The sequence below is a fragment of the Arvicanthis niloticus genome, chromosome 22, assembly GCF_011762505.2.
Source record: "Arvicanthis niloticus isolate mArvNil1 chromosome 22, mArvNil1.pat.X, whole genome shotgun sequence".
Lineage (NCBI taxonomy): Eukaryota > Metazoa > Chordata > Mammalia > Rodentia > Muridae > Arvicanthis > Arvicanthis niloticus.
Window position 1 is genome coordinate 19,042,024 of NC_133429.1, and position 16,601 is coordinate 19,058,624.

The 16,601-nt window shown below is 44.0% G+C and overlaps 1 long non-coding RNA gene across 1 annotated transcript; it reads right to left on the reverse strand.

Moving 5' to 3' along the window:
* Nucleotides 1-4,413: 4,413 nt before the first annotated feature.
* On the reverse strand, nucleotides 4,414-11,973 carry LOC143436103 (uncharacterized). The gene is made up of 3 exons (XR_013106315.1): nucleotides 11,888-11,973; nucleotides 9,743-9,824; nucleotides 4,414-8,375 (listed from the first exon to the last, which is right to left on the reverse strand). It is a non-coding gene; the product is annotated as an uncharacterized LOC143436103 (long non-coding RNA).
* Between the last annotated feature and the right edge of the window lie 4,628 nt (nucleotides 11,974-16,601).

Here is a 16,601-nt window from a genome sequence, read left to right on the forward strand (position 1 = left end):
GCGGTGTTGCTTTTAAAGGGCTCTTTCTTCTCATTCGGAATGAGAAAATACCCTCTGAGGCCGCCATGCAATTAGCAAGCAGCACCTTGGGATGTTGATATTCTCAGAGCAACACAGCTTTTCAAAAGGTCCACACCAGCTTCAAAGGGAAGACGCTGGAGTTACGACGGACACCTCAACTCACTGAGCTGTCCCCACGCATCTTGGCCACTTTTATCAGACTTTCTCCTCTTGAACGCCTCAGCTGCCAGGGTCAGAGCCACAAAAAGGGAGGAAGGGGAACAGCAGGAAAAGGAGAGGAGGAGAAGGAGGAGGAGGAAAAAGAGGAGGAGGAGAAGGAGGAGGAGGAGAGATGAGGATGGAGGTAGGGGACTGAGAAAGTGAATATGGACCAGAGTGAAGAGGAAGAAATAAGATTCCAGGTGTGGGGGGTTGAATATGCCTGGCCCATGGGGAGTGGCACTATTAGGAAGTGTGGCCTTGTTGGAGTGGGTGTGGCCCTGTTGGAGTGGGTGTGGCTTTGTTGGAGTGGGTGTGGCCCTGTTGGAGTGGGTGTGGCCTTCTGTGAGGAAGTGTGTCACTTCACTATGAGGGTGGGCTTTGGCGCTCCACCCAGTGTGGAAGGGACCCTCCTCTTGGCCACCTGAAGAAGAGAGAGTCTCTCCCAGTTGGCTGCGTGGATGTGATCCCTGCCAGAGCAGCCATGTTGCTGGATTAAAATTCCTCTACAGGACTCAAAGAAATATTTTTTTTAATACACAATTAGGCAGCTTGGGTTTGTATATTTGATAGTACAAAATTGTTGGAGTAACACAATCTGCAAAGCAAAAATAACATCTTGACATTTTCTTGGTTTTTAATTTCTGAAGTTACTTGTAAGAATATCTGCCAAGAAATCCTACCCCACCCTCACCCTCACCCTGGGACCTTGCTGTATCCATTATAGATCTGCTTAAAGACTGGCCCGATGCCTGTCTCCCTGGAGAACCAGGGCACCTCCAAACTGGGAAGGGAATTCATCCAAAAAGTAACAGAGCCAACTCCTTTGTGAGTTAACAATGGCGGGGTGGGGAGTGGAGTGGGGGACTGTGGGGTGTCAGACCTGGGTTAGAAATACTTCCTAGAAACACTTCAAGGAAATTACTAATCCATCCTGAGTCATAGTTTTGTTGTTTGTGAAATGGGGACAATAATGCCAGCTTCACAATGTGAGGAGAGACGCTAGATCTAACAGTTGGGTACCCATTGGCCTTCAGAAATGGAACCTGTCTTAGGGTTTCTATTGCTGTGATAAGACACCATGACCAAAGCAAGTTGGGGGAGAAAAGAGTTTATTTGTCTCACACTTCCATATCACTGTTTGTCCTGAGGTCTTCATTGCTATGAAGAGACACCCCTGACCACGGCAACTCTTGTAAAGGAAACCGTTTAATTGTAGTTTGCTTACAGTTCAGAGGTTTAGTCCATTGTCATCATGTTGGGAAGCATGGTGCAAGCAGACATGGCACTGGAGCAACTGAGTTCTACATCTTGATTCATAGGCATCCGGAAGAGAGTACTAGCCACTGGCCTGGCTTGAGTATCTGAGACCTCAAAGCCCACCCCCAGTGATACACTTCAACAAAGCCAAACCTACTCCAGAGAGGCCACACTTCCTAAGAGTGCCACTTCCTGTGAGCCTCTGGGGCCATTTTCTTTCAAACCACCACACTGTTCAGCAATGGAGGAAATCAGGACAGGAACTCAAAAAGGACAGAAACCTAGAATCGGGAGCTGATGCAGAGGCCATGGAGGGATGTTGCTTTCTGGCTTGCTCAGCCTGCTTTCTTATGGAACCCAGCACCACCAGCCCAGGATTTGCCCTACCCACTGGGAGCTGGGCTCTCTTTCTTCAATCACTAATCAAGAAAGTGTTCTCTTGAGGTTCGATTGGTCTGCTGCTATGTATTGCACTGCTAAGTTCTGTACTTGAAGGTCTAGTTGCCTAAGAGTGAGTTCTCACTTTCACCAGCTTTTGCTATACAAACCTTGTTCCTTAATTTAAAAACTATTAGTTAAATAAAAACAACGACAGCCAATTATTGGAAGGATTAGAGATAGGCAGGTTTGGAGTTACCTGGTAAGGGGGTTGAAGAGAGGGAAGGGGAGCTGCCATGAGAGGAGATGGACCATAAGCACATGGCCAGGAGAAACAGCAAGTGTCTGGGGTACACTGCTGGGGAGGTAGCCAGTGCAGCAGTCAGAAAAGTAGATTAGAGGTTACCCTCAGTAATCATCAAAGCCAAATAAAATAACCATAGTCTGAGTCTCATTCATTTGTAAGGTAGATGGGTATAAGTTTAAATCAGTTCAGTTACAAGGCTCTATTATGGAATCGCCTACAACCCATCTGATGGAGACATTGTCTCAACTGAAGCTCCCTCCTCTCTGGTGACTTTAACCTTATGTCGGGTTGATATAAAGTTAACCAGCACAGACCTCAAGTATGGACATCCATAGGACATCACAAAACTCTTCCATGGGTGCCTCGTGTCATCCTGCTGCTGAAACCAAACTCCTTAGACTGGGCAATTATAAACCACGAAGGTCTTGAACACCACTTTGTGGAGCCATATTGGAGCCCGAAGCTACGGGAAAATGTGCGCTGTCTATACACTCCTCCAAACAGCTTCCTTTATTTTGAAGTCAGTGAGAAAACTTAAGGCTCTATCAAAGAGGTGGATATGGATAAAGCCCCACACCAACCAGCTGTAATGTTATGCATGTAATGCATGTAATTCACACAGCTGTAACTGCTATAACCCATCCAGCAGAGAGAAGTGAAATCCGGGGACCAGGAACTTGGGAGCCTCGTGAGAAATGAATGTTTCCATCACACACACAAAAAGAATGCAGCAAAGCAAAAACAAACAGCTCTTACTTTATTTAAAATCTTGGCATTTCAAACGCCCGGGGCTAGGGAAGCCACAGGCCCTGGGACAGAACTTGCTATTGTCAGCTTGCTATAGTCGTGTTGTCAAACTGCTGTCTAAATATCTAACTTTTACCCATAGACCTGGGCTGTTCTCAACTCTGGTCGGAGAAGCTTCATTTTGCAGTAGGCATCAGTCGATGTGCAAATGCATAGCTGGTCCACGTGCCGGTAATAGGGGACTGGGTACTCAGTTCTAAATGGGACGCCTTTCTTGGCACACCCGTCATAACCTCCGCCACCCGAAGGCTCAGGGAGTGTTGTGGAAGATAAGCAGAAAGAGCCGAAGAATGGGGAGGAATTGCTGTGAAAGGTAAGCTTCCGGTCTTCACGTGACTGCAGCGCTCCTGAACACACAGTGGTTTTAGTCCCGGGTACAAGACCTGCGCAAGATCAAGCCAACCGAACTTCCGGCATAGACAAGGGAAAGGGCTCTCTCAGAGCCACCTCTTACTGAAAAGCAGTTGATAGCCACTTAGGAAGGGAGAATCATCCTATATTTTGAGTGTTTGGTCACTGGCAGGTTTCCCCGGCCCCGGTGCCTGGCCCTACAACCATGCACACTAAACAGCACTAACTGGACTTGGTGGGTATAGGATGAAGCTTAAAGTTTTCTAACCTGGCTACCTCCCAAATAATTGAGCTGGAGTCTGTCTTAATTGGAATTTTATGGCTATGAACAGACACCATGACCAAAGCAACTCTTATAAGGATAATATTTCATTGGAGCTGGCTTACAGGTTCAGAGGTTCAGTCCATTATCATCATGGCAGAAAGCATGGCAGTGTCCAGGCAGGCATGGTGCTGGAGATGGAACAAGAGTTCTACATCGTCATCTGAAGGCTTCCAGACAGCTAGGATGAGGATCTTAAAACCCACAACCACAGTGCCACGCCTACTCCAACAAGGCCACACCTACTCCAACAGGGCCACACCTTCTAATAATGCCACTCCCTAGGCAGAGCATATAGAAACCATCCTATTAAGTTTATTAGCAAGCTTTAAGCACTCTGACTGGGCAGGTTATAAGATATTCTAACCGTCTAAGCTATCTACATCTCAGCACATGCCCCGTGTTACTGGCAGTTTGAGTCTCACCCTGGCTTGCTCTGTTCCATGTACAGACTCATGCCGAACTCCCTTGGCGACTGCTCCTCATGCTAGACCTCATACCGACTTTTCTTCTTTCTTCTCTTCTTCTCCTTCTTCTTCTTCTTCTTCTCCTTCTCCATCTCCTCCTTATCCTCCTTCTCCTCCTTCTCTTTCTTTTTTTCTTCTCTTCTTCTTCTTCTTCTCCTTCTCCTTCTCTTCCTCCTCCTCCTCCTCCTCCTCCTTCTTCTTTCTCCTCCTCCTCCTCCTCCTCCTCCTCCTCCTCCTCCTCCTCCTCCTCCTCCTCCTCCTTCTTCTCCGCCTCCTTTTTTCCGCCTCCTTTTCTCCTCCTCCTCCTCCTCCTCCCCCTCCTTGCCTCGTGGACCTCCTCTTCTGCACCCTCACCTGCCTTGTGGCTCCTTCTCCTCTTTTCTGGGACCCCTGGCTGGGACCAGAAGTCCAACCTTTCTGTCTCCTCTGCCCAGTCATTGGCTGTTTAGCCCTTTATTAACCAATCAGAGATAATTGGGGAACAGTCTTTACATGACATTGATACAGGAGATTCTTCAATATTCATGACAGTGCCCTCGTCCTGAATGTAACTAGATCCCTAGGCAGAGAAATCAGCGTCTAAATACATCACAGAGCACAAGACCCCCCTTCAATAAGTGGGTGCTGGCTATGCTGGGTGATTTGGTGAAACAGGAGAGAAAAATAGCGGGGGGGGGGATAAATATGATCATATTTCATTTTATACATGTTTGAAATTTTTAAGAATAAAAAAAAATTTAGATATGACACTTGTTCATCATGATCAAATGCAGCATTCAATTAACATTTTTTGGTTATAAAGATTTTTGACATCCTGATTTTGTTTGCTGCCAAAGGTGAGTGGCTCACCTGACCCTGGGCCTGAGTTATGCAAATGTGATGCTACCATGGGCCTCCCCTTTGAGTGCAGTCTCTATATCTGGAACACTGGCTTAGAACACCTCAGACTTGAACTTTGACAAGCCAGGTTTCCCTGTTTTAAGTTTTGTCTCCAGTGCATAGCATCTGTTGGAAATTGTGCTCTGGGGGTTGGGGAGCCCAGAACCAAAACCTTCTGCCAAATTTTGCTCCATGAAAGATGCCAGTGGTTAGATGACGTAGGAGAACAACATCTGTTTTCAATGGTGGGGTTTTTTTCCTCCTTAAAATAAAATTCTTTCTAGAAAATCTGCCACCTTAAGAGATTGTCTTTGTGTCAACATTGGCCTCTGGGGAAAAAATTACAGAAACAATGAATATTTTATTAAAGGTTTCCTTTTCTTCTTTTTTGAAGTGTGTGTGTGTATGGTGTGTGTGTGGGGGGGTGTCTCATGTAGCCCAGGCAAGCTTCAAAATCCCTATATCGCCCCCTGAGCTCTTGATCATTCTGCATCTAGCTCTCAAGTACTTAGAAGTATTTCCTTCTTAATTAAAAGGATTTTGAGGGCAAGGGGCACATATCTGTAATAGCAATATTTGGGAGACGAAAACAAGGGATCAGAAGCCGGGCCACTTTGGGCTATCTGGTTAGTTCAAGGCCATCTAAGATATCTGGGACTTTATATCAAAAAGCTAAAAAACAAATAAACAAAAAAAATGGGGTAGAAGATAGGAAGGAAGAAAGAAGGAAAGAAGGGAAGAAGGGAAGGAGGAAAGGAGGAAAGTTTTGGGGAACAGGTTTTCTAACCTAACTGCAAGTCAGGTATAATCTGAATCCAACCAAAGAATGGTACTCCCTTGGTCTAGTTCCCAGTTTTGATTAAGCAACACTCAAACGTACTACCCATTGCTCAATAAGTGTCACAGAATTCCTTGAACAACATTAAATGTGCGCTTGCTCTGAACTCTGAAGGAAAGGCGTGGGGCACCTTCCTGGACATCCGTTCTTAAGTGGTATGGTGAAATGAGGTACCAGTGTTCTGTGGCAATCCCAAGACAGCAGAGATATCTCCACCCTGATTCTAGTGCTAGAACAGAAGAGAGAGAGAGAGAGAGAGAGAGAGAGAGAGAGAGAGAGAGAGAGAGAGAAATACAAAGGGAACAGAAATAAAATCACACCCAAAAGGATTACAAAGAACTAGCTGTGCTAGTAACTTGACCTTTTTCTTGAATAATGAATGAGTTTATTTGTACCTGACTCCTAGTATTGGGAAAATAAAAAGAAGCCACAGATGTCTAAGTGGCTCCAAGCAACTCAACTACCTCTTCTCCTTGTATTAGAATTGAAGTTTAAAGGTGTGTGCATGTGTGTGTGTGTGTGTGTCTGTGTGTCTGTGTGTCTGTGTGTGTGTGCACGTACACACACAGACACACACACAATACAGTTGTTCATGTGGGTGTGTGCACACATATGGGAAGGCCAGAGGTTAGCACTGTGTGACTTCCACAATGGCTTTCTACCTTAAAATTTAGATCAGGTCTTTCACTGAACCTGGGCCTGACCAATTCTGCTCAGCTAGCTGATCAGGGAGCTTCAGAGGTCTCCCTGGCAGTGCTGGGGATGCAGACACAACCAACTTCTGCATGCTTGCTGGGCATCCAAACTCACATCTTTCCACTTGCTCAGCAGGCACGAACGTAACTGAGCCACCCCTCCGGCCCTAGAAACCTAGTTTTATAGTTGGTCAAACATGGCTGTGCAGAACAAAGACATGGTCTCACTAAGCTGCCCAGCCTGGACTCGAACTCACTCTGCAGCCTGGGCAAGCCTTGTGACCCTTGCCAACTTGTAATACTTCTGACTCAGCTTCCCAAGCAACTGGAATCACAGGCCCATGCCAGCACACCCAGCTAAAACTGCTTTTAATTATAGTCATTATAGCTAATTTTGATATGTGATCATTTGAAAACTTTCAAGCATATAAATATTAAATTGGATAAATCCTTCTGTTGTTGTTCTAGAGGATAAAAATGCAGATCACTGGCATATTGAATTTTTAAAGAGGCATGCCTTTCTTCATGTATACCTATATCCTATTGATGCAAGGACAGTGTTATCACATTCCCATCCGTCCTGGAACAAAAGTGACAGAAATTCAATTTTAGTATTTTTTAGAATCTTCCAGTTCAGAAGAACAGAAAGAAAAGAAAGTATTTGGAAATTGAGCCTTGAACAGGTACAGTCCCCCGAGCTGTTTGAGCCAACCTCGGGTGCCAGTGTTCAACAAGGCATCCTTCTCCCACCTTGCCACAAAGTAACTGAAGCTTTTAGAGCCAACAGGACCTCAGCAGGAAACAGCCAGCACCACATTCCCATGAGAGATGCCAAACTGAAACCATGTGTATCATGTCCGCAAGCATTCTGGGTGCTCTCTGTGCTTTTCTTTGGCAAACCAAACCAACGTTTGTTCTCTAATATTAGACGGACATGAGATCAGAAGATCCTGGTGAGAAGTTTCCCAGATGTAGTTTCTCCTATGATGCCTGTCAATCATTTTAGAAGCAAGCCTGGGATCCTGAACTTGGTCTTTGGGTTAAAGCAATCAGCAAAGGGACAGGCAGTTTCTCTTCTGGTCTCGCCTGTGGAGTTTGTCCAGAGTCTGATGGGTTTTATTGCATGTCCTAAGACTGTGTTTGTTCCATGCAACTCCTGGAAACCCTTTAAATTGTCAAGCAATTGCCACGGACAATGCTGTGTTGGAAAAAAAAAATAACTTGAGTTTCTCTGTAAAAAGGAACACAATGAAATGAGCTTAATGAACATAAATCTGATGCCTCCTCTTCCTCCTCCTCCTCCTTTTCTTTTATTTCCTTTTCCGTCTTCTTTTCTCTCCTCTGTCTCTTTCTTTAAAAATGGGCTTTTTATATATATATATTTATTTTTATGTGCACTGGTGTTTTGCCTACATGTATGTCTATGTGAGGGTGTCCGATCCCCTGGAACTGGAGTTACAAACAAGTGTGAGCTGTCGTGTGAGTGCTGGGAATGAAGCCTGGTCCTCTGGAAGAGCAGCCAGCGTGTCCTTGACTGCTGAGCCGTCTTTCCAGCCCCTCCAACGGCTTTTTTTAATAAAGCAAATAAGACACGAAGAAGGATAAGTAATTTCCTGATTATGTAACTTGAATCTAATGTAGCAACTAAATTCCTTTCAGGAAATTGGACCAGGTCCCACGTAATAACAACATCCCGTTCCAGTGTCGAGATGGAATGTGGCAAGGTGGGAAGGAGATGTGCTCAAAATCCAGAGCTGTGACGTCAGGCTAGTGACTCGCAGAGCATCCTGGGCTCTGCTTGCGAGAGGCTGACTTGGGGCAGGTCACCTAACATTTCCGAGCCTTGGTTTTCCTAAATGAAAACAGGAACAGCAGGAATAGCATCACTGAGTACGCTGGAAGATGAAACAACGACGTCCCCCCTCACCCCCCACCCCCGAAAGTATCAGCATCGCCAGGCATGGCCGCCACAGGATAGCGTCTTAAGCTGAAGTCTGCTGACATTCAAATGTCTGGGTTTCGAGCTATTTTTGTTAGCAATGATGTCCTAAAAATAGGACACACTGTTTATTTGCATAGCTTTAGAGAAGAGCTATGACTCGGTCTTTGACCAAGAAGATTCAGTCGTGGAGAACTAAAGAGCCTCTTGGTTCAGACCACATCCTAGACCTCACTCCAGCGAAGTTTGAACACCGTTGGAAAACAAGCCCCTCCGATGCGACCAGCCAGACCCTTGAGAGGCTCCCTTCAGGAGGAGCCAGTCTTAGGCAGTTCCTGTTTCAACGAAAGGACTGACTGACACTATGGCTATAAGTCGTATGAACTTCCTGATTTCGAAGGCCCCTCTCCTCACTGTCACCGCTGCCCACACTTTGTTAGGGAAGCATGTTCCTAGATCCCAGGTTAAAGATTTGGTGAGACCTACGCTGTCCTAGGGGTTGAGCATTGACGGGGCCTTTTTGCCATACCCAGCCTTCGTGGCTGGCAGCCTAGGTAGTCCTAGGCAGCAAACACCAAACTCCAACCGAGAACCTCAGCTGAGGGATCTATCAGAGATGCTCATCCCCTGAAATAATACCTCCATGGTCTCTTACCGGCCAACCATCTACCCTGACACTCTAGTGAGGAAAGGATTCAACCAGTAGACAATCAGAAGCATCCATAGTTACTCAGGATATGGAGCAACTTCCCAGATTTGATTTTTCACTTTCATAGCTCATGTTTTCTTCATGCCAATAACTTATATAACTCACATGATTTTACACACTCCCAAATGGTGTGCGTGTGTGCGCGCGCAAGCACATGGGAGCACACACACATGCATACGTGTGCCAACAATATTGAAGATGGACGATTTTTCCTTCTCTCACTCTTTCTTCTTACCTCCCCAGATTTATAAGATGGCCAGTAAATGTCTCAGTCCACAGCCACACCCTGTCGATGGTTAGAAAGCCACGTGCTGATTAGGTCATCAACAATGTGAGTTTCTACTTTTTAAAGATTTAAATTGTTATTATATATTTAAATTTTTTGTTATCAACTTTTAAATTTTCCATGAAAATTAAAAGAAGAAGAAATAGGAGTTAGTAATCAAAAAGTTGATGTATAAAGATACTTTATAATGCACCAAGAATGGGTATCTATGTGCATTTTTTAACCCTGCATATATACAAAACAGTACATTAGAAGCTCAGATTCAAAAGTTTGCGGGAAACTTACAATAAAACTGTCCACATTGTTTCTTTAAATCCAAGACTCTTCAGATGAACTTTTAGAAGCATTTAAAAGTTCAACAAGGTACCTAGATAAAAATTAATATCCCCAAATTAACAGTGGTCTCATGTACAGGCAGATAACTAAGAAAGGGGATAACTTTTAAAAAGTGTCCATTAATAATAGCAATAAAACTATGGGGAATTTGAAGACAGGCATAACAAAGGGTGACTGAGATGGAGTCAAGTTAGGTTGACCCACAAAGCAGAGAAGTAAATGAAAAGACACTTCAAGTTCATAATATGGAATGAGAAGACACTATACTGGCAATACTTTCCAGTCAATATATAACTGTATTAAAAATACATCTATTATTTTCCCCTGTGGTAGATGACAAGTTAGTTCTTAAGCTCACACTAAAGAATCAAGAACCGGAAATCACCAAGATAACAGGACAAAGAAAGGCACCTGGCCACACTAGACAAAAAGGTTTATCTTAAAGCGATGGCGTTGGCTAGCACAACATGGGGCAAAGTGACGGGCAAGTAACAAACAAAAGCCACCAGAGAAAGCACATGACTATTCAACAAATCATATTAGGTCAAGCACTTTGCCATTTGGAAAGAAAAGAAAAAAGAGAGATCCATATTCTACATTTTCACAGAATGATAAGGAAAGGATGATAAATCAGGCCAGAGTGGGAATTTAATGTAAGCCACCATTGTAAAGCATGACGACAGTGTTGGGGTGAAGTTTAAGGGCACAGTGCTGAAAACGGGCAGGGCCAGCATGCGCAACTTCTGTTAACCCATAAAAGTGTTATTATCCTGAATATATAGTCTCCTGAATTAATAAGAAAAAATACCAAGAGAATGAGTACACGCTAAGAGCAATGAATTCTCAGAAAATACAATCTAGCCACACCTTTAATCTCAGCACTTGGGAGGCAGAGGCAGGTGGATCCAGGCCAGCCTAGTCTCCAGAGTGGTTTCCAGGACAGCCAGGGCTACACAGAGAAATTCTATCTAGAAAGAAAGAAAGAAAGAGAGAGAGAGAGAGAGAGAGAGAAAGGGAAGATCTGGAGGACAAAAGATACATAGTAATCAGGATATGCAAATTTTTACAATGATGTGATTTGTTTTTTCTTAACTTCATTTCATTTAGTTGACAGAGGCTCACTACATAGCCCTTGCTGGCCGGAAACTTACTGTGCAGACCAGACAGGTCTCCGATGCAGCCTTCTGGGTGATGGCGTTACAGACCCTTACACACAGTTTTAGACCAGTGTCAAGGTTCTGTACCCTTGTGTCCATAACACAAGCTGTGGCCATGGGGAAACTGACCAAAGGGAACACGGGCCACGTCCTCTCTGTCATATTTTTTTTATACTTTCCTGAGAGAGATCCATAACTATTTAAAGTTAAAAAACAAAAAACATCTATAGTTCATCTAAAATAATAATAATGTCTCCAGTCCACATAAACAAAGAAAAAGTATAATTTGTAGTGGGCAGGTTTTTTGAGAAACACCATCCTCCAAACTCAACATGGCAGTTACCCTCTTGAACTCTCAGCGGCTGTAATTACCCACAGGAGACCTGCACAAGACTGAGCCCATTAACTTTCTTTCATGGAGTGGGGAGGAGTAGGCTCCTCCCTGAGGGTTTATAGCCAGCGGTTGTGAGAAGTAACTGAGAGACTTTCTCTTCAGTGATGCAGCCTCCTGTAAGCTGCCTATGCCCCTGCAAGGAATTGTCAACCACTGGCTCACCTTAGGCTGCAGGAAGAAAACCTCATGAAACCCAGGGGCTCACTAGGCAACACTTGGGTAGAACCACTCTGGTCTGTTGAAGAGATACCTGTTGACCTCTCCAGGAAAAGGTCATAAAAACAGCAGAGAGGCCTATAAGGCCTACAGTTGCTTTGAACGAGTCAAATTGGTCAGTGTCCTTTGATAGCCTTCTCTAAGGTACATTCTAGTTAGTTAGTCTGGCTGTACGACCTTGCTTGAGAGTCTAGGTTAAATCTGATCTTAAAATCAGACAGCCTGGTTCCAAATCCCAGCCCTGACACAGTAACAAGATGCCTTTCTACTTCACCTTCATTTGGGCCCCAAGTTTCTTTATCTTCAAAATGGTCACAATGCACTTACATGCCAGAAACAATGTCGTGGAGGATGAAGCCAATGGTATATGGAAAGCACTTGCCATAAAAGTTGGCAGGTAAGATGAATTCTCTCCACTCCTGACCAAAAAAAAAAAAAAAAAAAGAAAGAAAAAGAAAAGAAAAGAAAAGAAAAAAGAAAAAAAAAGAAAAGAAAGAAAAAAAGAAAAAAGGCGGGAGAAATGGGTCAGTGGTAAGAGCACACTGGCTGCTATTCCAGAGGACCTGGGTTCAATTCCCAGCACCCACATGGCAACTATCTATAACCCCAGATCCAGGGGATCCAGTGTTCTATTCTGGACTCCACAAGCACCAGACACAAGGCACAGATGTGGTACACAGACAAAAACTTATTCATATAAAAGTTTATTTTGAAGAAATAGCCTCAAATCAGACATAAATAAATCCAAATATGCTTATCATTTATCCCAAGCCCCTTCCTGTGGATTTTCCTGACCAACTGTGTAACTAAGGTTTTGTTCTGGGTTTGAGAAGTTCTGAATCAGAAGGGATAAGGCAAGGGTAGGGTTGGGGAACAAACCCAGGAAAATCCCTCTAAGTGCCTGTGTCCTCTGCTGCTGGATGGTAGTAGTGAAAGAACCATGCCTCTACACACATACACACACACACACACACACACATAAACACACACAAACACATACATATACACACATATACAAAAACATGCACACACAAACACACATTCACACAAACACACACATAAACACACACAAACATACATAAACATACACAAACACATACACACATAAACACACAAACACACACATACACACAAACACACAAATATATACACACATAGACACATACACACAAACACACACACAAACACACAAATATACACACATATAAGCACATACATACACCCAAACATAGACAAACACATACACACAAACACACACATAAGCACACACAAACATAAACACATACATACACACACAAACACATACATACATATACACACACACAAAAGAGAAAAAAAAAAGAAAATAGAAAAAGGCTTGTCTGGTTGTGTGAGCCTGCATCCTGCAAAGAGTTATAATCCCAGAGAAAAGGTCAACAAAAGTAGAGCAGGGGATGGAGAGAAGAAGGCTTGGTGGTTAAGAGCATGTGCTGTGGGTATGGTGGAACATGCCTTTAATCCCAGCACTCAGGACACAAAGGAAGGCAGATCTCTGAGTCCCAGGCCAACCTGGCCTATAACAGCAAGTCCTAGGCTGCCAGGAGGATTACACAGAGAACCCTGTCTCTAAAAACAAAACAAAACCAAAAACAAAACAAAACCAAAAAACCAACAACAAAGAAGGAGCACTTGCTGCTCTGCCAGAACCAACCCAAGCTGGATTCCCAGCACCCAGAAGATCAGGAGCTCACAGCTACCTCTAGGGGATCTGATGTCTTCTGGATGCTACTGTTATATATACATACATACATACATACATACATACATACATACAGAGATAAGTTTTTGAAAAAGGAAGTACACACCAGGTCTGGGATCCAGCTTAGTGGGTAAAGTACTTGGCGTGCAAGCATGAGGCCCTGAGCTCAATCAATGCCCCCGGAATGCAGGTGAAAGCCAGTCATAAGGATGTATCCTTTGGGTTCACTGACCAGCCAGCCTGGCTAAATCAACGAGCCCCTGATCCTAGAGATACCCTGTCTCAAAAAACATCGGACGGTACCCGAGGAACGATAACTAAGGTTGACTTCCTGGCCTCTGCATGTATGCACTCTAACAGAGAAAACCCCAGAGCTCAAGAAATAAAAGTTACTGGATGAGAGGAAAAGGAAGAAGAGGGGGAGGAAATAAAAGGGTGTAGAAGAAGAGGAGGAGCAGGCTCTACTTTCAGTTGGTAGAAGAGAAACATTCCAACTGGAGGGGTGCACACAGGCAGGAAAGGAGAGCCTCGGCTCCTGCCTCTCAAGGTGCATTGGAGTTGACATTTCAGATCTGGGCTCTGGACCACAAAGAACGAGGGAAAGAGTTGAGCTTCCCTCTCACGATTCAGGGACGGAGTCAGCGCTGCGTCTTCAGAAACACACCATCAGGTTTCTAAATGGGACGAGGGGCAGGAAATGTTTAAAAAGGCAGCTCACACAGTTAGTTGAACTATGTGAAATATCCCCGAAGTTGACCATTGGCTCAGAATCGGTTAAAAAAAAAATGACTACTGGAAAAAAGAAAGGGCTGAGCGTAGTTTGTTTCTAGGAGTGAGAGTCTCAAGGCGAAGCTTCCCCTCATCACTGTGCTTACGGGCGACTCATACCACTGGGAGGACTTGTTTCATTTTGACAAGACCTTAAGAACCCCAGTAAATCCAAGGGTAATACCACCACATATTTTTCAAAAGTAATAAAGCTGAGGTAATGAAAGAAGTCGCAATAAATCTTCACTTTCAGAATACTGCTGACAAGACTTGGGACCCCGTGCTTCTGACTGGATTATTCAATTTGACATTTGAAGAGAGTGTAGTAAAACTTGCTTCAAGGACCAGTTACATAACCACAGAATTCTTTTTTTTTTTTTTTTTAACTCTTATTTAAAACGGGAAGGTCCGTGGTATGCAGCCTTCCCCTTAACTACCAGCGTTCCAAAGCTTGAAGCTGATTCATGGCATCCTTTCCTAGCAACCTGGTGACTATGAAGTCACATTCTCAAGCGCTGGAAAAAAAAAAAAAAAAAATAGAATTCTCAAGCAAATCGACTGCCTTCATATTAAAGTGCCAAAGGAAAAAAACAAAGGATTGATTGTATCTAAAGAAACAAGAGTAACAAAGGAGTTGGAAAACTTCTTAGGAAAAGGAAAAATCCTATTAAAAACCCTTGTCATAAGGGTGGGAGGACATAGGGGATGTCCCCACCTACTCAGAGGAGAAGGGGAGAGAGAGAGGAGATGGGGGAAAGGATTATGGGAGGGGTGACAAGGAGGGGGCAGTGAGCAAGATGTAAAGTGTATTATGTAAAAAAAAAATTTTTTTTAATATAAAAATAATAAAAAGAAACCCTGGTCATTTGCTAGTAAAGGAGACTTTGAAAAAGCAGCTTCTAAGGCCAGTGTTTCTCAACCTGTGGTGGTGATCCCTTGGGGGGACGATGTACAAATGACCCTTTTCTAGGGGTCCCATACCAGACACCCAGCATATCAGATATTTTACACTACGATTCATAACAGTGGCAAGATTGCAGCTATGAAGTAGCAACAAAAAATAATTTTATGGTTGGGGGTGGAGGTGGGGTCACCACAACATGAGGAACTGTATTAAAGGGTCACAGCCTTAGGAGGGTTGAGAAGCACCGGATTAAAGGCTTTATGGACGTTAAGAAAGAAGAAAGAAAAAGAAATTAAAAGAGTTGGTAGACTGTAATAATTGAAACATCTTTGTTTCACTTTCCATCTTTTAAACAGAATCTTAAAAAGGGCTGTAAAAATGAAAGTCCTGCAGGCTGGGGGTGCAGGCTTCCATCAAAGCAGGAAAGGGAGATTCAGAGTTAAAGCCAAGTGTCGGGTCTAAGTGTCCTTCCTGGCTTGACATCATCTGGCCACCCTTGGTATTGACTTGAATGCATTGTCGATGTAATTCAGGTTGATGGAAAAAGCAGATAAAGGTGGGAAGATATTCAAGGCGTTGCCACTTAGAAACTCTGTCTCCCCCTTTATTGCCAAGACAATTTCTGTCTGAATTTTTAAGCAGCTAAGCCCCCAGGTGCTTCCTGACCGTTGAAAGGACATCTATTTAAAGGACATCATGGGACAATTCATTTCACTCCCCCCCCAGCCCCCTCGATCTTCCAATGCCCTCCTGGTGTATTACTGGACACTGGTTTGAAATGAGAGGCTTTTATTAGGTAGTTCCTCAGCCTGGTCAATTCGTCTCCTTTATCTTAAGGCATAATTCTGAGTGACGGGCGGAGGCATCTGAAAGCGCCGATTCGAACCTAGAATGGGAAGTTTCTTTTCGTTTCATCTGGTTTGGTTTGAGTTTTGCTATTGTTTGCTTGTTTTTCCTTTGCTTTCCTCTTGGATGGCACCCAGACCCCCATCCCAATGTGACGGTGTCTTTGTTGAAGATGAGTTTTGAGGATGAGAAAATTTGCTTTTGAAACAGCCTTTTTTTTTTTTTCAGTCAAGTGAGTATTTGAGGAAATAAGACAACTGTCAACACTCTATAGAACCCCCCTCCTCCAAGGTTGACTACAATCTAAAAGGCTATGGGCGAGGGGGGCGGTGCTACTAGGATCGCTTATAAAGCAATTTAATAGCAGCTTGAGTCTCATGTCCTAAAACTTGACTCATCCGTTGGAATCTGGTTTCATCTGCAATGTTTCTACCTATAAAATTCTACCTATAACACTGAGGAATAAAGTGGATTGTTTAGTGCTGGTGGGACACTTTGAACCACTAAACTCACAAGCAGGCCAAATATCCCTTTGGGGGCAAGATCTAGATATAGTGTATGCCCCCCTTCCCCCCCCCCCCCGTGACATCCTCTGGCGACGCTAATCCCCTTGCTGGATCACCTTTCAGTGGCAGGAAATTAATTTTGTGGTTCCTAGAACTGGGGCTCCCATCTGGTGTCAGGAGGCTGATCCGGAGAAAGGCAGGGGGAGGAGAAACTTTTGCCATGGTTGTATTTAGTCACTGTTTCTGAAGTGAATTAATTGGAGACAACACTCTTACACA